General features: G+C 36.7%; 1 long non-coding RNA gene across 7 annotated transcripts; it reads left to right on the top strand.

Annotated features, from left to right (window-relative positions):
• Nucleotides 1-240: 240 nt before the first annotated feature.
• LOC130830644 (uncharacterized) lies at nt 241-23,899 on the top strand. 7 transcript variants are annotated; one of them, XR_009047816.1, is made up of 6 exons: nt 241-375; nt 7,286-7,396; nt 14,048-14,133; nt 15,769-15,872; nt 21,478-22,777; nt 23,610-23,899. It is a non-coding gene; the product is annotated as an uncharacterized LOC130830644 (long non-coding RNA). The 7 variants fall into 7 exon arrangements; XR_009047815.1 differs by lacking the exon at nt 241-375 and adding an exon at nt 461-586; XR_009047813.1 differs by lacking the exon at nt 241-375 and adding an exon at nt 5,835-6,152.
• The last annotated feature ends 2,592 nt before the right edge of the window (nt 23,900-26,491 follow it).

Genomic DNA, 26,491 nt, shown 5'->3' with positions numbered 1-26,491 from the left:
GTGAGCCAATAAGAATGGGACGCCCCTCGTGAGGTTGCCGCCCATAAACAAAATACACTCTTCCTCCTCCCCTCACCTGTCCCCGCCCCCATCTGCCGCTTTCCTCATCTCTACCGGCTTCGATTGGGTTAGAAGAGGCCCAATCCGCTATCTCAGGCACCCATTGGAGCACGGAAACTTCGCTCAGAGAACTGTTAACAGGCGATTGGCCACCAGTCTTCCCACTTCCCCCCCCTCTGGCGCACCTTCGCCCACTCTGGAGAGGTCAGTCATATCTGGCTGTTCAGTGCTCCGAGAGGTGGGAGGCTATTGGTTGAGAGAGCCCGTCAGACCGGACTGGAGTGAGTCGTGATTGGTCAACACAGACACGATCAGGTTTGGTTGTCTACTCCTCCTCCCCGCCTTTCTTTTTTTCCTCCACGCCCCCGCCCCCTCCTGACTGCTTTTACTTTCTACGCATTTCTATTTCCTCCTTTATTTATTTATTTGTGATAAACTTAAATGACCCGGCGACGGAGGCGGGACTCGAGGCGAGGCCGAGGATGACGAGGGACGGCCGGGGGCCAATTGCCGAGGGGGCTGCCGGGTGAGGGGCAGCGGCGGTGGCCAGTGAGAGGCAGGTGTCTGGAGTGCGCTGGGCCTATGGAGCTGGGATGCCCCAGCGGAGGCGGCGGTTACCCGCTGTCTGGCGCGGCGAGCTGGCGGGGGGAGCCGCGGAAGGGGAGGACGGGGTGTCGCTGTCGCAGACAGCCGAGGCGGCCGGAGGGAAGCCGGGTCCCGGGCGGTGGGAGGGAAAGCGGCAGCGAGGGACTGGCGAGGCGGCGGCGCGCTTGGTTCCTGTGGAGCGGGGTGCAGGGTGCCAAGGCAGGAGGTCACCGGAGGCCGCTGAAGCCGTGCCAGTGCTCAACGGGAAAATGTTTTCGTTCAGGAGGTTTAGAAAAATGCTACGTAAAGCAGTTTGGCGTAAACTGCCCTTAATATAAATGAGGATATTATCCTAACGGGGAAAGCAGATTATGTTTCCTATTACTAAACGCCTGAAGTACCAGCGACCCAACCGGAGCCCACAAAATTCAATATCCCGAGGGCTAGAAGGAACAAATAAAGCAACACGGAAAATTAAATGCGGTTCAGATGCTTCAATAAAACCTTCATCCTCATCCATTTGTCACTCAACATAGCACTCCCTAGAGCCAAATTCTTACCAAGCCTTGGTCCAGTACTCAGGCATAGGGGAAAAAAAATGAGGCTTACAGCCGGCAGGAAGCTCAGGGAAGATTCCTAAAAAGGATTCCTAAAAAGGGCTAAGATGGGAAGAAAAAAAAAACCCTTTTCACTATACAAAAAAAAAAAAATCTGCCAAAATTAAAAGTTGCGGTATTTGGGGAACTCAGTAACAATTTATCACAAAGTAAGGGACTTTATTAAAAATACCATGCATACAAATAGTATACTGTATTTGCAATTTAAGAAGAATATTCTTTTTTATGGGGCGTATATTTGAAGTATAGTTTCCAGTAGACTCAAGTCCTCTGAATTTTATCCTGGGCTTCCTTGGGACATACAGCATACCTTGAAGAAAAACATTATTCATGAAACTTGTTAAAGATGGTTAGGTAGACTTTATTCAGGACCACTGAGATAGGCATAGATAGGATCATTGCAATGGAGTTTTGCAGGGGTCTAGAGAGATTGGACTCAGTTTTGTATTTGGAGTGGGTAAGTGGGAACTTTAGGTAAGGAAAAAGATGCAGGTCAGTGGATGGACAGTGGCTAAGAGGAAACATTAGGGGTAAGGGGGATTTTGGCTAAACCAACCTAGCAGGATTCTTGCTGAAGATAGGCCAGGGTGATCAGAGGTCATCTTGGGGACGGTGGAAAATGAGGAACCCGATCATATATCCAGGGCGGATGGGGGGAGGAGTTCTTGCTAAAATGTATTGCAAGAAAGTGTACAAATGCCTGGTTTTCATTAGCGGTGTTTGGCAGAACCTAAGCAAAATCAATTGGCCCTGGAGGAAAAAAAAAAAAAGTACAAGGCCTTGACCTGATAAATAACATTAGGTCTATCTTTTGAAGAATTAATTTATGAGGGTCTCAGAATCACAAAATTGTTGCATCAGTTGTCAAATTTGAAGACCAGTAAAGTGTACAAATTTCTGTTCCATCTGGAAGCCAAAATATTTTAAAATGTATGTATAAATATTAGCTACAAAGTGATATAGTGACCGTAGTTTAAGTATTCCATACAGAATAATCAGCTTCACATGAGAAAATTCAGTAAAACTTAACAGGGTGTTTAAATAGTTTAATTCCACAACTTTTTCGAAGTGCAGTGGCCGCTCCCTCTAAGTACTACTTAAAATTCATCCTTTTCAGCAAGTTTTTAAAGCTGTTATTGAGCATATGGGCTTGAGAGCTGTTAGGATTATAATGATAAGGCATTAGGTAAGCAGCGTATAATATTCTAATTCAGTATTAGTGATCAGGTAAGGCCTTGGATGTTACTGCTCCTATTTAAGATGGTGGTTATTTATACCAGTTCTTTTGATGTTAGAAGCTGGGGTTAGAATGCTTCTGTCTATAAGGAATGCCTCAATCTTTATATTTACATTACACATGCACAGACCTCAACCACCAACTCCCACCCCCCCACACACACATATACAAACATCGCAAACGATGTAGCAAGAATTCCATAGTAATGTTAAATAGTTTTATACACAAGCAGTAACAGAAAATATAATGGAAAAAATATCCCTTTTTACAACGTGGAAAAAGCCATAAAACATTTTTAATGGTAACAATGAAACATTGTGTGATCTATGTAAATGAAACTGTAAAATTCCCATGGACGTCAACTAAGACTTAAAGATGTCAAATTGCAAGCGACAGAAACCCAATTCAAACCACCTTCACCAATTAAAAGAAAATCATTGGCTTGTGGTACTGGAATGATAGGACTGTCATTGGTCCCAGGCACAACTGGATCTGGGACTCAAGGAGGTCTCTGAGCCTTATGCTGAACATTTATATTTTTGTGTGTGTATGCTGTGCTCTTTTGGGGACTGTTCCTCCCAAAATCCAGTCATGTAATTCAGATAGAACTACCAATTTTAATGTCCACCTCCTGTTAGCAGGTTGAACACACAATCTAGTCCCTATAGGACCTGAAACTGATTTTTACATATACTATGTAAACTAGAGATTCAGTTAATTTTATGTGTTTACATATTGACTTTGTATCCAGAACATCTTGGTGAACTCTTTTATTGCTTATCATTTATCAGTTGACTCTGCAAATTCACAGCATCTAACAGTGATAGTTTTTTGTCTCTTTTCAGTGTTTATACTATATTGTTTTTCTTATTTTGTTGGTCAGACTGACAGCAAATGTTGACTAGTAGTTATAGTAGTGTGCATCTTTGTCTTATTCCTGCATTTTTGATGTTGCACCTTTAATTTTTGTTTCTTGCTGGAAGTTCTGTTAAAGAAGTTGCTGTATTATCATAATTTCCAAAACGTTGTGTTTTAAAAATCATGAATGAGTATTGAATTTTTCAAATACCTTTTCTAAATGTATAAAATAATCACAATTATTTTTATTCTGTTAATGTATTGAATTATAATGATAGATTTACCTAAATAATTTTTTAATTTTATTACTATTTAATAAATGTGTTTAATTTACTATTATTTTTATTTTGGAATTTGCACACTTTAGACATTGATGTTCTCAAGCGGCATGGACCTTGTTGAACCTTCATCCAATTTTGAAATTTTTATTAGACTACCCTCTTAGAATTAGTTGGGAAAACTTTGTCTTTTACCACACCTGGTTTTTTTTTTCCTTTTTTAGAAAAGGATCTTTATTTTCTCAATTCTTTAGTTTTTGGTTACTGTACCTTTCTACCTCTTCCTTAGTCATTTTGATAATTTAAATTTTCCTAGAAAAATATTTATTCTGGATTTTCAAGGTTTTTTTAATTTATTTATTTTTATCACTAATCTTTCTAGAGTCCATAATTAGTATCTATCACAGCACCATATTTATTTCTTAGTGAATAGATTATTTTATTTGTTCATGCATTTATTTGTTTATATAATTGTGTTTGCAGGTTGTTTAGTTTTTAAATTTTTTAGCTACATACATCTGAATCATCTTCCTACATAAGGGGAATTTTATAATTTTACCTTATCTATTACTGTGTAATAAACTATTCCAAAACTTAGTGACCTAAAACAACCACCCATTTATTTGCTCCTGATTGTGTGAATTAGCAATTTGGGCTAGTTCTGCTGAGTGGCCCTTCTATTGGTCTTCCCAGCTCTGTGTTTGGGGCTTCACTCCAGATCACACAAATGTCATAAGTTCACTTGTTTCCCCTTTATGCTATCAGCGTCACTCTATGGTAAGCCTTCTTAGTACATGCACAGACTCAATAGATACTCCTCAGGAAAAAGTAGTTGGAAAATTCAGCTTACTCAGGAGAAGCTCCTCTCTTTAGTATTTTTTTTCTCTAGTACTTTAATTCATCAATTCCTCTTTGCATCCACAAGTCTCTGATGTTTTTAAAAATATAGTTTTTGTGATTTATCTGATTTTTTTCCTAATTCGAGTGGGAGTTATGGCCTGTTACTATGTTTTCCATCCTGTCTGGAGGCAGAAATGAATGTTCTAATTTCAGATATTGTATTTTTCGGTTGTAGAATATCTGTTTGATTCCTTTTGATGAAGTTGCGTCTAGGCTGAAATTTTCCATCTTTTCTTATTCTAAACACATTAAACATATTTATTGTAATATACTTGACTAAAACTCCCACACCCGTGAGCCTGTTTTTATTGTTGTTTTCCTTTCGTTTGAATCATTCATTCCTGTTTTTTATCATGACTCATAATTTTTTACTGAATGCTGGAAATTGTGATGAAAATTATGAAAATTAATCTTCTTCTGGGAGGCAGAGTGCAGGCAGATCACCTTGATTCCCATGAAGGTTGGTGTTAGTGTTTATTCAGGCAGGTCTGTTTCAGGCAGATTTATTTCCATAGACATAGCCTTTCTGGGGTCTCAAATAAAGGCCTGAGCGTTACAGGTTCTCCTTTACTTTAGCAATCTCTGAACGCCATCCTCTGTCTCCCAAGCAAAGAATTTCTGCTCAATCATAGGGTCATAGTTACTGTTTTGTTACTCTGTTCCATATCCAGCTTAAAAGTTCACAAATTCCTCAAGGGGAAATCAAATATAGAGTTTTAGAGTGACTTCTCTGTCACTCCTTCCACTGAAATTTTGTCACTCAAGCTTCAGTCACTTTGGCAGAGTCAAACCGTATCCTCTCTTGCCCCTTCCCAGTGGGACTATAGCTTTACTCAGACTGTTCCCTCACTTTGTAAATGTAGAAATGCCTCAGGGAAAGGGCCAGGTTGACTTAAGAACTTTTCTTGTGCTTCCCTTCTCTCAGAAATCATATCCCCTTAATCCCTGTCTGTATCAGTTGTCTTCAAACAAATGTTTTATATATTTATATTTTGTTTGAGTTTTATAGTTGTTTCTGACAGAGAATTAATCTAATATGAACACTCCATTATAACTAGAATTCCTGTGAATTAATATAAATCCCTTCACCAAGCTGACCATATAAAACCAGGTCACAAGTCTTTTAATACTCAGATGTTTCTAACCATTGTCAGAGCAAGTATGACTTTCATCTAAACTCAGAATGTCCTAATGATAAGTCTGAGATTTTCAGAGTTGCTTACTAAGTCCAAGGGATCATTTTTACTCATTGTATCATGACCAGAATATGTGATTTATTCACTAGGGAGGGTTTCTGTTGATGCTGTTGTTTCCATACAGTGTTTCTTTGAAAATTGATAGGTCTCTGTTTATGGTAAAAAGTGTTTACATGTGTCACTACAGCTGGTCCCACCCTGATTTCTATAGTGTGGAAACCCCTTTCCCTGTGTTAGTATCACAAGCCTGAGATTCAAATCTTATAGTGTTTTTATTGTAGGGATCTTTCAGAGAGAGGGGTTGGGGTCAGAGAGAGAGTTTTCTCTTGGAAAGGTGGTGGCAACAGAAGGATTTCTTGCTTCAACCATATGCTGAACCAGAACAAGCCCTTTCCTGCAGTCTTTGTGTCCTCATCCTCAGGTGAGAATGGAATTAATTCACTCGTCCTAAGGTCTGCTCCAGTTTCTGTCACTGATTAAATCACATTTTGGCTAAGGAAAAATTTATGATGATACCAAAGAGCAGTTGTTTAAATGTAATTTACCCAACAAGGTTCTCTCTTTTGGGGGCTCTGTTGTTCACTGAATGCCTCGGTGTTGACATGAGAACCACTTTTAGTGATAAAGAATGTCCAAAGATGTGGTTTACATTGGAAAGCTACAAGAGAAGAGGTATTCATTTCCTATTGTGTTGGAACAAATTATCACAAATTTGGTGGCTTAAAACAACACAAATTTGTTATCTTACAAGTTTGGACATCAGAAGTCCAAAATCAATATCAGTGGGCTAAAATCAAGGTGTTACAGGGCCTTTTCTAGTTTCTGGAAGCCACTGCATTCCTTAGCTTGTGGCCCCATCCTCCATCTCCAAAGCCAGTAGCGTAGCATTTTCTAATTGCTCTCTCTCTACTTCGAACATCTTTTTCTAACTTTCATCCCTTGCCTCCCTCTTATGAGGATCTTTGTGATTACATTGGGCTACCTGAATAATCCAAAATAATCTCTCCAACTCAAGAGCCTTAATCACATCTGCAGAATCTCTTTTGCTGTGTAACACATTCACAGGTTCTGAGGTTTAAAATATGAACACCTCTGGGGCCAGAGGGGACAATTATTCATCTTACCACAGAAGGTTTATTGCCGTTTTCATCATTATACTCTCAAGCAAGCCCAAAGAATGTAGGTTTCTAATTTTTAAAATTGAATTTAATATTCTAAACATAATACCCTAGGTCTTTTTTTTTTTTTTTTTTTTATACCCTAGGTCTTAACAACAATCCTTGAGTGGATCTTTCTTTTATAGAATTCCATAACTCAAGGATTAAACTGCTGAATTTCTATAGCTCAAGAATTTTTGGACTATTTCCTAATGTGTAGACCTTCAGAGGGTTAGGGTGGATTAGGTAGAGGTGGCAAGTAGGATTTCTGCACTGCTAATTGTTTTTTAGAGAATAGGTTTAAAATCTGTTCTTTTAAGATCTTTTGAAATTATGCAGCAGGCATTGGTTTGGAACTAGCTCAGTTTATCAAAGATTAATTACATATCTCTTACAGGCCAGTGGAAAATGCAATGACATCTAATCAAGAATCAAAGCCAGGAAGCTAGAGTCAGAAGAAAGACTGAACTCCACCAAAGTTTCTTCTTTGTCTCCTTCCACAGATCCAGTAAGCCTGTTCTCATTATAATAAGAGTTATTTTATTTTTTGTCTATTTGTAATTGGCAGAGAGAAACAAAAAGACCTTTGGTGACCTGTTTTTTCTTGAAGAATATGATTTTTATATTATGACAGAGGTCTCTAGCTTTGTGAATCCTTCCAAAAGTGGATCATACCTCTAGGTAAAGAAATACTTAAACATCATCACCTGCTAGAGAAAATATAAAAGAAATTTGAGAGATTGGTTTCTTTTTTTCAAATTGTGCATCCCTAAACTATTTGTGCAGAAAATTAATATGCCCTGTATTAAATCTCAGGAGAAAATTTGTTTAAAACTTCTTTTAGTAACTCCAGTGTTTCTTCAACATCTTAGTTAGAATTTTAATGTTTCCAGTTTTATGAAATGCACCTAAATGAATGTTATTCTAAATGCCAAGGACATTTTAAGTTTCAAAACAGGATGCCTTTCTGAGATTCAGATTTAAGCAACTATCTTCATAAAAATCATTGGAAAGTACAGAAGCCAAAGGGAGAAATGACAATAAACTTTTAAGTTTGAAGAGTGAACTGGTATTTTGAAAAAAAAAATTCCTATTTTCAGTGCCTTTTAAAGATATACAGTAAATCTGGTTGTTCAAGAATATACATGTTTAACTTGATTTTCTTGGCCCATTTAGAGATCGTAAAGCCCCCAAAAATGTAAGGGTTTTTTCCCCCAGTTTTTTTAACAAGTCATCACGAAAATGTTTTCCTTGCCTTCTAGTTTTATCATTTCCTTCAAGCCTTCATAGGCTATACACTTTGCAAATAATATTCAAAATTTTGAGACTGTAGTACTGTCATTTTGAATGAAAATTTTTCTTTGGATTCATACACATCTATCATGGCCAGTACTGATAAGCTCACTGTGGGGCAGGAGGCTGATTTTGAAACCAAGAGCTTTAAAAATGTTCAAGGGTTTGACTGAAAGGCTAGTACTGTTGAAAGCATATAAGAACTAAACACTTGCAGTAGGTGGTTATATTTTCAGGAAACTGGGATGATTTGGATTTGGAGGACAATCAAAGAAGTGGTTCCTTATAAATAAAAGGTCCAGGAGCATATAATCACAACCCTTGCTAGCTCTCCTATTTCCTTTCACTCCTCAGGCATTTTAGTGCTTGCCATATCAGCAGTGTAAGAGAAGTGGTACATATGTCTGAAGTAAATTTGAGTTCCTTCCTAGAGGAGCAGAAGACCAAGGGAAAGGGAAGGAAAGCCATTTAGATCTATTTCCTCATTTTGAACACCTTGATTTACTTTAATTTGTACATACTGGATCAGTGTTTGCTTTCCTTGTCCATATTACCTGCACTTCAAATTCAGAGATAATATAAAATTTGATTTGGTAGGAATGCAAAGCACAAATCTTGAAAATTATTGCATTATGCATTTTTCTTTGCATTTATATACGATTATTTAAGTGTGATTTGTATAAGGCTTAAATATTGTAGGAAAAGTCTTTTTCTCATTCTCTCTCAAGGCTAGTAGAAGTTTGAACTCTAAACATTCAATTATTTATGTATTGAACATATGTTTATTGAGAACTTTCTAATTTTGCTAAATATTGCGCATACAAATACAAATTAGTCATGGTCCCTATTCTCACTAATCACACAGTCTACTAAAAGAAACATGATCATTCTATTACCGTCTAATAAGGGCCATGGTGTAGGCATGTTTTAATACCTACCATTTATTAAATACTTAGTGTAAGCCTAAGAACTGTATATACAGTTGATTTTTCTAATAGTTTTTTGACTTAAGTGCAATTATTATCTTCAGTAATACAGATGAAGAGTTGAGTCTTAGCAAGGTTAAAAGCATAGTGAATTCAGGGAGTGTCAAATAGTTTGCTATGATTGACTTCTGTGTTACAGTTGAGGTATCCTTTATTGTGGGATAGAATTGATTCTTGAGATATTTCTTATTTTAATAGACTGGTTGAAATATCTAATACAACTATCCTGTCTTTCAGTCTCTATGTTAACCATCAAACTTAGCCTGCTTGTCTGATTCCGCCAATGTTCTGCCCATTTGTCAGAGCCTAAGGGTGATTTGGGTGAAAAAACTCTTAGAAAGAAGGGGCCAAAATCTCTCTGACAATAATAGGTGTATGGGAGAAGAGAAGAGTCTAGAAAAGGATAAAAACAACACCCAAAGAGAGATTTCCAAAACAATAACTGCAGAGGAAAGAATGAAGCCATGGGGATGTCAAACCTCTTGTGTCATATTGGAAGTTTTAGCCCTTAGCACTGAAGCCCACCGGTGCTCTTGGCCTTGATCCACATAATCTTTCTTTATTCATGATGGTGTTGGAAAGAGGGGAAGCCTTAAGCCTCCTTTGGAAAATGGAGTATAAAATAGATAATCATCATCCAATGGGGGCATGTAGAATGGGTACCTAACCAGGTATTGAGAGGGTAATGAAATTTATCTAAACCATTTTTGAACTTTTTTTGTGAATTGTAGTCAGTACTATCCTTTAAAATTTAAAGTAGCAAATTGGTTATCTTGCCTGAATAGTAATGTAAGATTTTCTGACCAATGGTTATATTATAGTCAGCTTAGTTGTGAAAGATCATGATGTTTGCATTATTTCTGTTTTATTTCCAAATCTCGTTCTTATAATGGCCCTTTCAATGAGGAATAATCCAGTTTTGGAGCCACTGAATTGTGCAAGACAGAAACATACTGAATTAGTCAGGAGTCTACATTTGTAAGTAGAAGAAACCCAACTCAAATTATTTTAAATGATAATGTGCACGATATTAGCTTACGTATGAAGATGGTACCTCATTGCTATTACCAGAAAACAGTTTCCTGTTCTTTCCGGGCTTTTTCCCTTCACTTTGGCTTTATTTTCAGGTGGGCTATCTTTATGTAATGACATAGATGGTAATGAGAACTTCAGGCATACATGATCTTCAGCACAAACTGGTTTAAGTAATAAATATACTTGCTCAGATAACAGATAGAAGTCCAGATGTAGTACAGTTTTGGATGTGGTTTGATCAGACTCTTTGGGATTCTCTTAGCCCATCTTTGTATGTTAACTGTAGTTATAGTGGTCCTAGGCCTTACAGATGCCACATCATCAGAGTAAGAGAACAAATCTTTTCCCTCAATTATTGAACAAAAATTCTGAATTTCATTCTGTGAGGACCAACTAAAGTCATTGCCCATTCTGGAACCAATGTCTGGATCAAGAGATTTAGGAACTCGGTTGATTGGCTTGTACTAATCAGGACCCACTTCTGGAGTTGTATCAGTCCAACTCAAACCAAATGCCTGTTATATAATGGGTAACAGGTAAGATGGATACTGAAAAAGGTAATAACCAAAACCATGGAAGAACAGAATGCGTATTTCTGTAAAGTCCTGGAATGTTTCCCATTGGGAGAGTTCCATGGACTGACACAAGCCTCAGGCTTATCTAGGCCCCACTGGATTAATAGTAGAGAATGAGTGGGTCTCCATAAGGCAGAGGGGAGTTTGGGGAGCAGGCCAAACAATAGCTCTATGTACTATAATATACTTTTAGATCACATCTCCAATTGCTCTGTTTTGCATTCCACATGGAAATTACTCTTGTCTACTGCCATGGACACACAAACTAGAAAAATTACATTTTAGAATTCTTGAACACTAACAGCTGAATTTTATTTAGAGTATGAAAATATTAGATAATATTTTCCAATGGGAGGAAAAAATTGAGATTTATAGCAGCATTTCTTACATAGAAGGAAGCAATATTTGTTTTTCTGGAAATGAAAGCTGCAAGAAAATAAATAATGTTTTAGGAGAAATGGATAGAAAAAGTTTCTCTCAATCCTCTCATAAAATGTGAGAATTAGCATGGCTTTCAAAGAAATGCAGTGGTGGCTGATACAGGGACTTAATTCTAATGGAAGGACACACAGAGTAGTCTTTGGTATTAGGAAGAATATGCAACTTTTTTCTTTTTGTTAATTAGACAAATATAGCACAAGTAATTTGATCCTGGATACATTTTTAAAAATATAGTATTGCCTTTCTTGCATCTTTATTGGTACTTTTAAAGTTGAAGCTTTAAAATTTTCTAAAAGTTTCAAATTCAAGTATAGACTTCCAAGGAAGGATCAAAGTTATGAGATGTAATTTAAGAATATTGCTAAGTAAAATACCTCCAAGGTACCCTGCCTTTGATTTATCTTTTCTATTAAAGATTAATAGTTTGAAATGTCAAAACATCACAGACTTGAGAAAAACTTAAGCCTTGTAGAGTTATTCTGTATACTTATATTTAATGAGCCTCTAGTGTGCCGTCAGAATGCAGTATGGAGCTGAAGGTTGAGAGATAGTAACCTACCTCGCCGGCTTCTATGCCCCAATGTGGGTGTGGCTAGTGGTGGGACATTCAAACAGCTGACAGTATAAATAGCTAATGTTTTGTGGCCCACCTTCATTTGTCATTCTGCCTCCCCATAGTTATTTTTTCACCTCCAGGTATGATTTTTATTTGTGCAGAGAACTGAGAGATGAAAAGTTTTGCCAGGAGACATTTAGTGCTGTGAATACACAGTAGTGGTTTAAGAAGGTTGCTGGTTAATTCTTCATTTCTAGTGGAGGTAAATTAAATGCAGGAGAAAATAATAGATTAGATAAGCTGTTCTGTTCTTCTGCTATTTGGGAAGAAGTCTTATAGGACACCCCACATCTGAAAGAAAGAATTCAGCTGTTGTTATTGAAAATAGCATATAACAAATACATTTGGGATAATTTTTAAATTAGTTTTAGAAAGAATATTGGGATTGAACGTCACTCTGATTTAGTATGTCCTCCCTGAGGATCTCAGTGTGTGCGAATATTGTGCTAGTTCCTTTGGGAGGATACATAATACCTCTACCTTCAAAGAACTGATGGTCTTAGTAACCAGAAAGACAAATGTGCAACTTGCAATAAAAGACACAAGAGAGCATATAGTAAATGGATAGTGTTTTAGTCAGTTATTTTCATGTCCAGTCATAGAAACTCTCTGGGGTTTTCATTAGAATTCATGTGATAAAAAGAGAGATGACATCTCATGGAGCTTGAGGATGAAAGTCCATGCCATGGCAGCATAGGAAGGTGAAGTGCTGGAGATTATTCCTGGATTCAAGGCAGCTGGTAGGACCCCTGCACAAATGCTCTACCTAGTGTGAGGTGGCTACTTGCTGGATGTGTTTTTTTCTCTGTCTTCCTCTCTGCTATACTTTCTTCTAGAGTTCAAGTTCAAATTCCTGAGAGAGAATCTGTTTGACCTAGCTAATTTTGTTGAGCTTTTCTTGGCTGATGGGTAGATAAACCTGTTTGTTGGTGTCGAGGAGAGGAAGACTGGTCTGTGATGAAGGACACTGCTCCTTTGGGGTATCTCTTCCACCAGGCTTTGTGAGTATGTGGCCAGGGGTACCATAACCAACATGAAAACAGCAATAAGCATATTGATAATAAATGCTCTGGGAAATCAAAGAAGGTAGTACTTAATATGGAATTCTTAGCCTAGTGAAACTTCATGGCAAAGAGGGATTTGAACTATGTCCTGAATGGTGAGCAAGAATCTAGTTGTGGAAACTAGGGAGGGAGGGATTCTAATATAAAAGTGTTGTGCCACCTGAAGAATAGCTATAAAACTCATAGTAACTGGAACAAATTTTTAATATAACTTAAAAAAATTTGACTGTGAACCCAAAAACAGTTATAACATTTAATTAGTCAGATTAAGGGCTAATTTTCTAGCTGTGGAGGTGAAGCCAGGAGCAGGTTTGTTTGGTTTTTTTTTTTCTGCTACTAATTGAGTGGGTCTTTATGCAGAGATGTGATCTCAAAGTAGGGATAAGCATATGCTGACTATATTGCCATCTTCACATGAACGAAGGGGAGAATAAAGGAGAAAATCTCTAACAAAGAGAAAGAGTTGGGAAGTATGGTTTCTTACAACTCCGTGTGAATTATTTTAGCCAATGGATTGAGGCAGAAGTGGAAGTATACCAGCACTCAGCCTAGGTCAAGAGGACTTGCATTTTTTTTTTTTAAATCTTTGTGCACTTCTGCAATTGCCACAGGAAGAACAGGCCTAGCCAGCCTGCTGGACCCAGGAAAAGGAGAGACATGCAGAGCCCCAGCAAGGTTACTCCCATCAGCGCATTCTAGATAGCAAACTTCTAGTCAAATCACTGATGAATGAGCTAAGTAAATGCCACTGAGATTTAGAGGTTCTTTTTCACATAGTGAAAGCTGACATAGGCAGATTTCTTCAAAATATGTCTGTAGATTTGGTAGCTTTAACCAGAATGGGGTTGTGGGCATGACAGGCACTCAAAGTGCCACAGACTTCCCTCCGGCAAAGAGGTATTTCCCTTAAACTCCAAGACAAAGAGACCACAAACCAGTCAAAAGATCAAACAAGAAACTCCAATAAGGAAGAATGTATTTCCTTGTGTAACTACATATGCAAAAATCTCAATCCTTGGTTCTCTAGGTTCTGAGTGTGGCTGATAAATTCAGTGTAATGATTTTAAACCAGGCAAGGGAAGGCGTTCCAGGCATCTGTTGGAAGGGCAAATCTATTGGTAGCTGAGACTTTCTCATACTTCTCCATAGTGTAAGCAACAGCTCATGGGGAGCTGAAGAAAATGAAGGACAACATAGATATTCGAGAGGATCAGGAAGTGCACATGGAGTTTCAGGTATGACTTGGGCCAAAACCCAGGATCTAAGAGCAAGACTTGAGGGGAAGGATCTTGGCTTTAAGGGGTGGGAATGTCAGTGTTCCTGTTAGAGTATCCTGGAGAAGGTTGAAACTACAGAGAAGCTTTTCATATGCATCGCTTCTTATGGCTCAGGGCAAGAGTGACCACCATTAATATGCTTGTGGCATTTGTAAGTATGATAGCCAATATTACAATTTGTCTCCCACATGCTATTTAATCATTTTACCTTGATCTTATTTAAATAATACTTTCTTTTGGTACTCTGTGGGTTAACATGTTTTTAGGGAAAAGAGGGGAGTATGTGTAAAGCTTCTTAAAATGTAGAGTGAGATTTTCCAAAGCACAAGGTATGGCTCAAACCTAAAGAAGTGTATAACACTTAAAGGTATAAAGAACAGTTTATACCATTTTCTGTCTCTACATGTCTCTCCTGTGGTTAAAAAGGTAAAATTCTTATATATATGAGAACAGTTATTAACTATGGGAACAATCTTAACTGACCAAAGAACTTTCTGGAAAAGTCTTATTCTATAAAATCTTTTAGGATAATATTCAGCATAATAAAGGTAAGGTTGTAACAACAGCATTTAATTTTTTCTCTTTCTAAATTGGTAAAGATGTTAGAAATAGTAAACTATGCTATAGTGTAGGACAAACTGTACTATTAATTCCTTAAAAGCCTTTTAATTTATGGCTACGCTGTGGCAATCTGGTCAAATAAATGAAGATTCATAGGTATTAGTCAGACAGTCAAACATTATTATTCTTAATGTATTGTACTTTTATGACCGTACATGTAATTTCATTTGAAAATTTTAAACTTATGATAATGCAGAAAGGACTTCTTCCTTACGATGTTAATTCTGAAAATTTTAGGCTTTAAGAACCAACTTTGCCACTTATGAAATGTGTAAGATTTCTTGGTTCTTTTTATATTGTTAATATTTGTAGGATAATATACCACTACCTAAGTGTCTCTTCTTCAGACATATAAATAACAACAAATACTACTATAATAACCACCTTGAAATGAGTTTTTAATTGGTTTGATGACTATAGTAGCAATTCCCAAAATATGCTAGCTCTGTTTACTTTTTAATTTTATTCAGCATATGGGCATAGGAAATCATTAGCATTTTCCAATTCCAAGGACGAATGTGTTTAATGTTAAAATAACTCAGAACAGTTTTATGTTTTTCATCATGAAGTTCAAGCAAGAAATATAAATACAGACACTTGGGTCTGCTGCTGTTTTTCTATATAAATTTGGTCAAGCTGTCAAGGATATGATTACAGAGAGCTTGTGGATCAACTATTTGGGCTTCCTTTAACCATCAACTCAATTGAACACATGGTACAATATTATTTTCACCAATAAGCCAGTTATTGGAAAACATTCATACTGTGTAGACATGTTTTTAACCTCAATTTTATCTGTCATCAGTTCTGAATATCCTTTTCATACAGAGACGAGGCTATAGTGGTTGGTGCCATACCTGGTAGTGGAATATCAGAAAATGACAGGGGTTTGGGTTTGAGTCTTAGTGCACACAGCCAGCTTGCCATAAATGTAACTTGCACCTCTTATTTCTCAACTGAATTTAATTTCAGCTTTGAGACCTCATTCTACTGAGTGGTGGAAACAGTCACTTTGGGATTATACCCCTGTTCTCCCAGTGTTGAGTTCAAGATCCATGGAACTTGTAAAATGCCAGGTAATTGGGGGTGGGAGTAGAGGGAGAATTTGGCATAGGTTGTCATCTATCATTCCTGGCGTATTCAGTAACAGCTTCCTTCTCATCTGATCTTCAGTTGCCTATCAGCACAGAATACTTCTGAGTTTTTATTTTTCCTGACATTAAGATTCTTTCAAGTTTTCTCCATAAACTTGTAGAATACTTTTTTCAAAGCCAAGCAGAGCAGAAGCTTATAAAGCTTCTCTCTTCTCCACTCAATCTTCAGGGGCTTCCAGAGCCATGAAAGTGTATCTGTGGCTTCCTATAGAAGCTTAGTCAACCTTTTCCCTGTCCTTTTTAGCTTCTACCCAGCAACTTTGGCTTGACTCAGGCTGTGCTGTGTGCAGGAGAGAGACTGCCACAAGCTGGCGACCTCTGTCCCTTGACCATTCTTTGGAGTGTCACACTCTGCTGTGCTTTTGCCCTTGGGTAGGGCTTTTGCTTTGCACATTCGCAGAGATGCATACTTGTCTTTTGCATTTGTATTTTTTTGTGCATGTGAGACTATGGAGGGTTTGGGAAATGGGACAAGGGTGAGTGGGACAAGGGGTTGATGCAGGAGGCAGGAGATAAACTGACACTTTTCTAATATAATAGGGAAAGTTGAGCCAATCCCAGCTACTTTCTGTTTTATATATAAATTGTAAAAATGGACTGGAATGCCCAGTGCTGAATAGGGTATAGTATAGCTGGTTCTCTTACACAATATGGATAAAGTTATAACCAAAATAATTTTAATATCTATCGTCTTAAAAATATCCAGAAATTTCAATTATATTGTTTTTGAAAGAAATCTGAAATGGTGACATATTTTTGCACAAAGAACTTCATTGCAAGGTTACTTCTAACAGGGAGAGACTGAGGATAATATAAATATGCAATAATTACGGATGTGGTGGGAATGGTTCTATAATACGGTTATATACATGTATAATGGAATATTATATATCCATTAAAATGTTTACAGTTTTTATTAACAAAGGGGAAATTATTCTGATCATTAAGCTAAAAAAATCATACTACAAAATTAAATGTGTAATATGACTTTATGTAAAAGTATGCATTACAAACACAGGAATAATGTCAAGATTAAAGCGGTGTTTGCCTCTGAATAGTGGGTGCTTCTTTTCCCACCTGCTCATACTGATATCAGCAGAGTTTCAGCCCGTGATCCTACAGGATGTATTTTCTATAGCATCATCTTCAAATACAAAATACCATGTCATTATAATAGATGGTGATAATTGATCCAGATAAGTCACAATATAGTCTTACTTTCCACCATCCATCTTTTTTCCCTGCCAGATGATCTCTCTAGGAAATCTTACAGTGCCCATGTTAAGTCTATTTTAGCTCTTTTCAAATGTTACAAAAACAAGGGAGCAGAAATGATGAAATATAGCCTTTAGTAGGTTTTCTGAGTAAAGTGTGTTTCTGAGACTAGCAGCATCAGCCTCACCAGGAAGCTTGTTAGAAATACAGATTCTTGAGCCCCTCCAGAGACCTGTCTAATCAGGAACTCTAGAGATTAGGTGTAACAGCCTGTGCATTAACAAGCCTTACAGGTGATTGTGATGCTCGACTGTAAGACAGCTGGCCTGAAGGCCAAATCTGCCCACTTATTGTATATAAAATGTTATCGGAACACAGCCTTGCTCACTGTCTACAGCTGCTCGTGGGCTACAGTAGCAAGCTTGAGCAGTTTCAAGAGAGATCTTAAGGCCCACAAGGCCTAAAATATTTATCCTTTACAGAAAGTTTGCCAATCCCTGGTCTAGAGGATAGAAACCTCTTGAATTTTAGCTCATACATGTTTCTTTCTCCATTGGAAGTACAGAGTCTATGTTAAGCATTTACCCCATGACAAGTGTTCTATGACAAAATATCTTTGAACTTATAACTGTAATTGAATTTGCTGATGTGGATTCCATTAATGTAGAGACTTTCTTGGGGAATGTAGAATGATCGTTCTTGCCTACTGTCATTAACTTATGTTTATAAATAAAGGTTAAATAAAAAATTCTTAAAAATGAAAGAAATCACAAAGGCATATATGTTGTGTTAAAGTGAGAAACAAAATCTAAAGGGTTCCACCTGCTGGTAGAAATTAGAAATGACTACAAATTAAAATAATGCACTTTATAAGTCAGAAAGAAAAACAAATATATAGTATCGCTTATATGTGGAATCTAGAAAAAATATACAGATGAACTTATTTCTAAAGCAGAAATAGAGACACAGACATAGAGAACGGACATATGGATACCGGAGGGGATGGGGCGGTGGGATGAATTGGGAGAATGGGATTGACATATATACACTACTATGTAGAAAATAGATAACTAATGAGAATAGATTATATAGCACAAGGAACTCTACTCAGTGCTCTGTGGTGACCTAAATGAGAAGGAAATCCAAAAAAAGGGGATATGTGTATACGTGTAGTTGATTCACTTTGCTGTACAGCAGAAACTAACACACCATTGTGAAACAGCTATACTCCAATAAAAATTAATTAAAAAATAATATGCGCTTTCAAAATTATTTGGTAAGTCAAAAGTGATAGTCATAGGACTTCCTAGGTGGCGCATTTGGTAAGAATCTGCCTGCCAATGCAGGGGACATGGGTTCAATCTCTGCCCCAGGAAGATCCCACATGCCGCAGAGCAACTAAGCCCGTGAGCCACAACTATTGAGCCTGCGCTCTAGAGCCGGTGAGCCACAACTGTTGAGCCCATGTGCCACAACTGCTGAAGCCCATGTGCCTAGAGCCTGTGCTCTGCAATAAGAGAGGCCACCGCAATGAGAAGCCCACGCACTACAATGAAGAGTAGCCCCCGCTCACCGCAACTAGAGAAAGCCCATGTGCAGCAGTGAAGACCCAACACAGCCAATAAAATAAATTTATAAAAAAAAAAGATAGTTATAGAACTTTAGACTGAAAGGACGATCATCTAGTTCCTTTATTTAAAAAAGGAACTGACATTGAATATGAAAATAGAATTATAATCCATTTTAATAGATTACACAAACACACAGATAACAAATTTTTTTTTCTGACTGTAAGCTTTGTGGAGGTAGGAGCCTGCGCATCAGGATATTCCCATCACTAAGTAAAGTGCAATGCAAATATGTATAGATAATTGTCATATGATTTAGTTACATAAAACACTCAATTGTTAAAGTTTTGTATTTTTAATTTAAAAAACCATAAAGTTATGTTAAGAAACTACAGAAAACACATTTAGTAGTAATTTTACTCCTTAAGTGGAAGTTCTTCATTAAAGAATTCATCATAAATATGTCATAATACATTTTATTTCTTAGATAAATGTGTCAGTCAGGATAGGCTCTGCTATGCTGTGATAAAGATGTCTAAATCTCGGTGGCTCACAACAACAAAGGTTGTTTTCTGGTTCACATCCATTATGGCTTGCCTGCAGTTCTGCTCCACATGTGTCTTTAAGACCAAGATTATTGAAACAGCTTTATCTGGATCCTAACTAGTCATCTTGACACAGAGAAAAAGACTCGACCCATACACAGACTTTTTCCTTTTTTAAAACATCTTTATTCTGGTATAATTTCCATACCCATAAGTCTACCCATTCTGAGTATACAATTCAGTGACTTTCAGCAAATTTACAGAGCTGTGCAACTGATCACCACAGGCCAATCTTAGAACATTTCACTTTCATCATCCCCAGAACATCTCCCAATCCCATGTGCAGTGAATTCCCATTCCTATTCCTGGCCCTAGGCAAAAATTAATCTGCTTTCTGTCTGAAACTTTGCCCTTTATGGACATTCCATGTATATGGAAACATACAATATGTAATCCTCTGTGTCTGACTTATTTCACTTGGCGTGTTTTTGAGGTTCATCTGTGTTGCAGCTTGTATCAGTAGTTTATTTCCGTTTATTACTTATTTTCCATTGTGTGGATATATTGCATTTTTTAATCCATTCACCAGTTGATGGACATTTGTGTTGCTTCAAGTTTTTTACTATTACATTTAAAGCTGCTGTGTACATCCATACACAGCATTTCTGTGGACATGTGTTTTTATTTGTCTTGGTTAGATACATGGGAGTAGATTTGCTGGATTGTATGATAAATCCATGTGTAACTTATTAAGAAACTGCCAAATTTTACAAAGTGACTAGCCATTTTATATTCCCACCAGCAGCGTATGAGAGTTCCATTTTCTCCATTTCTTTGCCAACAGTTCTTAGAGTTTGTCTTTTTTATTATAGCCATTTCAGTGGATATGGAGTGGTAGTTCATTGCAGTTTTAATTTATATTTTCTAGTTCAAATGACTTACATGGTTAAGTATCTTTTCAACTGCTTATTTACCATATCTTTGGTGAAATATCTATTCAAATCCTTCACCAGTTTTTTTTAATTGTCTTCTTATTGAATTTCAAGAGCTCTTTATATATTCTGGATAAAATCTTTATCAAATATATAATTGGAAGATATTTTCTCCCAGTCTGTGGCTTGTCTTTATTTTCTTAAAGTGTCTTTTAAAGCACAAAAAATTTTAAATTTTTACAAAATCCAATTTATCAAATTTTTTTCTATTATGAATTATGATTTTGATGTCACACCAAAGAACTCTTTGCCTAACCTGAGGTCATGAGGTTCTCTATTATGTTTCCCTCTAGAAGTTTTATGGTTTTGGTTCTTATATTTAGGTCTGTACTTCATTTTGAGATAGTTTTTGTATTTATTTTAAGGAAACCTGTCTCATTCTTAATTCTCCCCGTTAAATTTTTGACTAGTTTGCCAGTCTGTTGCTTGCCCTAAATGTAATTCACAACTTAAGGCTACCTATGATATTATCCTTCCTGTTTGTCAAAAGTTCACTATTGCTTTCGACAGCGCCCTGAATGTGGGAGTTTTCCACTCTGTCCAACTCAAGTAGTCTACTTCCATAGTAAAGATGATGATTTTCATGGTCTGCCTGTCCTGAGGAAGGTATTGGAGTAGTCCAAGGCTAAAATGCCATAAGTTCCGACTGTTCTTACCCAAGGTTCAGCAGTTTTTCTTGAGTAGATGTTTCTTGGTTAATTGTATGCCTTTGGTTGATTTTCACAGTTTTCGGATTTTTTTTCAAGGGTTTTTTTAGGGAGAGGATTTGCCAAGCTCCTTACTCCACCATTCCAGAAGTCCCAGCCTTTCAGAAACAGTTTTCATAACAGGATTTTAAAAGCTTTAAAACATAATAAAGTATGCTATTTCTATCTAGATTTCATGAGTCAAAGCAAGTCACATGGTCATTTCTTTGTTCAACAAGATGGGGATAATCGTCCCATAGAGGAACATCACTGGGTTAATGTTGTAGGCAACTTCTAATGTAGTTCCCAGCAGTCTCTGCCTTCTGATATTCACACTGTTGTTTCATCCCTTCTCGTTGTGTATGGCCTAGACTTAGTGACTGTCTCCTAATAGAATTCAACAGAAGTGATGGAGTAGCACTTCCATAATTGTTTTCCAAGACTGTTACTTCCATCTTATTAGCTCTTACTGGCCTTTCCTCATTCTTTCTCTTGCCTTCTTGGGTTGCTCACATTGAAAGCAAGCTGTCATGTTGGAGAAGCTCACATGGCTAGGAACTGAAGGTGACTTCTGGTCAACAGTCAGAACAGAACTGAAGTCTTCCTGTTGAGTCCAGTAGCCTACAAGGAACTGAATGCTGCCAACAGCCAAGGAGTGAGCTTGGAAGCCAAATCTCTCTCAGCTGAATCTTGAGATGACTGCAGCCTTGGGCTGACACCTGGATTGCAGCCTTGTGTGAGACTCTGGAACAGAGGACCCAATTAAACCATGTCCACATTCCTAATCCACAAAAACTGTGAGATAATAATTGCTTGATGTTTTGTTTTGGTTTAATTTTTTGGCCACACTATGCAGCGTGCAAGATCTTAGTTTCCCAACCTAGAATCAAACCCGCACCCCCTGCAATGGAGTCTTAATGCTTGCAGTTTTAAGCCACTGAGTTGGGGGATTAACTTCTTATGCAGCAATAGATAACTAATACAGATAGTAACTAAAATATTTGGTAAAGAGTCAAGTAATCTGCCACAGTAAACACAGTAGTTATGGAGTTGCATAGCTCTTTTTGCCATATACAAGATCAGTACTTCTAAACAAATCAAATTTTATTCAGAGTGGTTTTGCATAGGACTTATAACCTGGCATTTGCCCTGAATTTCTGTTCTTATTTTATAAAATCATAAAATGTTGGGGCCACAATTTCAGTAGCTCCAGAAATTAATTATAGAATTACTGCTAAGCCATAACAAAGTATCTTTTTGTAAAATGAGGTTGAAAACATTAGATTTTCTTGGACATTGTTTATGGAGTACTCTAATTTCTCATTGATTATTTTGTATCTGGTAAATATTTTGGTAGCTGTCTACTCTTTATAATTTAAAATAGTATAGAAATGCTGAAGTCAGTCCTCACTTGTATAAAAAATTCTCAGTTCGTTATATAGGTGGAGATTCTTCCAAAAAATAGAATATGGAAACGGAGACTGAAAAAAGTAACTTGATAATGGAGAAGCCTGACTAACATGGCCTCTAGCCGGATGACCAAGGTTAACATCAGTAGTAATAAGTCATATTGGCAGTATGTATCCTTGATAAGACGTGATGAGAATGCCACTTTTGCTCTGTGGTATTCCTCTCCAAAACACATTACCCCAACCTAATGATGAGAAAAACATCTAATAAATCCTACTGGAGGGACATTCTACGAAATACCTGACCAATAATTCTCAAAACTGTCAAAGTCATCAAAGCCAAGGAAAGTTTGAGAAGCCATCATAACCAGTACTGAATATAATGTGGTATCCTGGAGCAGAAAAACAAACAGTAAGTAAAAATGAAGGAAATCTGAATAAAGTATGGGCTTTAGTTAATGACAACATATTAGTTCAATAATTGTGACGAATGTACCTCACTAATGTAAGATGTTAATAATAAAAGAAACTGGTTGTGGGATAAAAGGGAACTCTGTTATCTTTGCAATAAAATTCTTTAAATATAAAGTTTTAGAGACTTAAAATATAAAGTCTCTAAAATAGTTTATTATAAAATACAAGGGGAGAAAGATCTCATTCTTAATAGCAACAAAATTATGAAATTTCTAGAAATTATGCAGGAAAATTTTCTAGAAACATTTCTAGAAAAATATGCAGGATCTATATGAAGAAAACAATTTTTCTAAATAAACACAGCAATCAAAACAAGACTTGAATAATGGAGAAATATGCCATGCTTCTGGATCAGAGGGCCAAATATTATAAAGTTGTCTTTTCTGTCCACATTTATTTATAGTCTCAAAATCTTTCCAAATATATTCATAATATTTCTCATTGAACTGGAGAAAATGCCTTATCTGTTCAAATAAATGGGCAAAAGTATTCAAACTGTACGCAAATGGGATAGGGGTTCCCCAAAAAAAGAAAACCAGGCATGGCCTTCTTGACATTAGAGGCCTAAGCCATTTTGTGACCTAAGCCTGGCCATAGTGCTTGCCCTTGAACAAGTCTCAGTAATTAATAATCTTAAGGTAACAAAAGAATGCAGGAACAAAGGACTATCATCAGGCAAGAGAAGTAACAATAGCAAAGATAATAAATCAGTTGTAAAGACTCCCAGTTCTATTTCCACGGTAAAAATGAGCCTGAAATATTTTCTTGAGTAATTTTGCAGAATTCAAACCCTGCTGAAGCACTCAACCACCCGATCAACTAGAACCTAAGGATTGATGATGACCTTTTTTGACCCTCATGACTTCAATCAACTAAATCTTGGATTCCTTCAACTTTTGCCCCAATTCTGTTTCCTATCATGAATATGCATATACTCCCCAAGCCCCTTCATGTATATGCATATACTCTTAAAATTCCCCAGTTTTACTGTTGGGGAGACACAGCTTTGGGAAGGATTCCTGATGTTTGCCTTGCTGCAAGTAATAAATCCTTCTCCTGATCTTTGGCTTGGTTGTGTCTTTTGGTTTGAGACTCACCAGGAGGCGAACCCAGTTTGGGGTTAACAAAACTGCATTTTAAAAATAGAATAAATGTGATGATGTATCCAATCAGATATTAAAACACAAAGCTATACTCAATAAAATGGTGTAGCACTGGTAAAATAATACAGTCTCTTTTTATTATATACTGTTTATCAGTTTCATATAGAACTGTGAGTACAGTCTTGAGGAAGTCAGATATTAACCCTGCCCTCATGGAGTTTACAGTCTGTTGGGCGGCACCCCACAGGCCTGCAAGCCCTGTACTTGCCCAGCCACAAGACTGAGGAAAGAACCCGGAGTCAGCAGCAGAGACATCAGTGGTTTAATGGGTGGAGCATCTGACACATCTGAAGCACGTTCCTGGAGTGACATTTCAGCATGTGGGGCAGATGTAGAGACAAGAACAGGAAGGTAGGGATGGAGAGGGAGGTTACCAGTTATAGAGGGAATTGATGTCAGGGAAACCAGCAGAGGAGCACATCCCTTTGATAAAGTATCATAGTGGAGATGGTTCTGATCTAAAGATTAGAACAATCACTAGCAGGGGCTCAGGGCAAGTACATAGGCACTTACTGATTAGGCACTATGATTAGGAGGGAAGGTCAGTCAGGTGAGTAGGGTTAGGTGAGGCAGGGACTGGTAGAGCAGGGGATGTACAGAGACAAGAGAACAGCCATCTTGGGTGGCCTGATCATACACAGTCTGTTGGAGAAGTCAGCTGTTGTTTACAATTACAATACAAATGTACTTAGTAAATCAGGGAGGATGTACTGGAGGAAACTGCGCTTTAGTTAAGGCTGCAGAAATTTTAGTTAGATAGATGTAGAAGGGAAAAGAGTTAAAAAGATCATGATAGGCAAGGTAAACAATCCATGTGAAGGCCATCTGCAGAAAGATGCCCAGTATTACTAGACATGGAAACCAAAGGGAAGAGTCATGAGGTCAGTGGCTAGAGAGTTAGGCAAGTGCCACATTGCATAAAGTCTTGGTAAGAGTTTTAGTTTTTACCCTAAGGATGTGGGAAATCATTGGGGATTTTTAAACTGAAGAAAGATCCAGTTAGATTAACACATGTAAAATATTACTTTGATTTCCTGGACAAAAGTGAATTAGAACGGAGCCAGGAGGTATGCTAGGAGATAGGAAACTATTGCAATATGAAGAGATTGCAATATGATGAGATTATGAAGATTTAAACACACAAGGAAGAATAGAAACATGATGAAGATTTGAGTTATGGCAGTAACAGGGAGGTTGAAATGTACAAATAAAAAATTTATTATTGTTATTTAGAAAATTTATTGGCCAGGTTTTCAGAAGGAAAAAGACTTTCTAAACATAGTAATAATAAAAACACCATGTAATTGACTTGACTGTGTTAAAAATGATTTTTACTTTGTACCTAAAATATTTCAGGTGTGTGGTAAACAGTCAAGAGAAAGGAGTTAATATTTGTAATAAAATAAGAAAAAGATGGATATTCTAATGAAAAACAGAACATTAATAGACATTTTGTTAAATGAGATTTACAAGTGGTTGAGAAACAAAAATATTAACAACTCAGCATAATTTCTATAGTCATTAATAATAACTGCAGATTTTAAAATAAGAGTCAAATTTTAATTTCTGGAACAGGTAGATAAAAATCAGTGATAAAACCAGTGTTGGTGAGGATGTGGGAAAAAACGTTATCTCACAATTCTAGTGGAAGTTTAAATCCAAACTCTTTTTATACAGAACATTTTAGCCATACATATGTATGAAGAGTTTTTAAAAACCTTCATATCTTTTAACTCAAAATAATTCCAGAATTTAACCTAAGGAATTAATCTGTGATGTGAAGAAGTATTTATGTAATAACATATTTTCACTACAACACTACTTATAATGGCAAAAACAGTTTTTAACAAGATAAATGCCCAACATTAGGAAACTATTTAAATAATAGCAAGTGAGAAATTACTTGGAGTCATTGAAAATGATATTTTTGGAAAAATTTAATGACATGGAAAAATTCTTATGACCTAATTTTAAAAGAATAAAATTTTAACCCAATATTTGTATGGTAATATGCCAAATATATAATGATATATTTGTAAACAATGATTTCATACAAAATTAATACATATTCATGATAGAAAATTTGAAAATATAGTTAATTCTAAAAACAAAAAAAATTTAGGTAATTTATACTTTCAGCACCGATGGGTAAGTACTATTAATGTTTTGGGGGACAATTTTGAATTTTCTTTTTAAATTTTCTGGGTATATTTATGAAGCTCCAAGACTCAGTTTTTATTTGTTTATTTTTTATCAGTAATAAAGCTCTCCTTGCAGATCTGATGTTAGAATTAATGATTGTATTATTTAGAACTCTTGGTTGCAAGTGACAGAAACCTACTACAAACTTGATCAAACAAAAGAAGATTTATTTATTGACTCACGTAACTAGAAAAAAAGAAAAAACAGGGAATAGTAGAGCCTGTCTTTAGATACAGCTAGATCCAAGTTGGAACATATTCTCAGCAATTTTCTCTACTTTGCTTTCC

This window comes from Hippopotamus amphibius, chromosome 10 (assembly GCF_030028045.1).
Source record: "Hippopotamus amphibius kiboko isolate mHipAmp2 chromosome 10, mHipAmp2.hap2, whole genome shotgun sequence".
Classification (NCBI taxonomy): domain Eukaryota; kingdom Metazoa; phylum Chordata; class Mammalia; order Artiodactyla; family Hippopotamidae; genus Hippopotamus; species Hippopotamus amphibius.
This window is presented reverse-complemented; position numbering and strand designations above follow the sequence as displayed.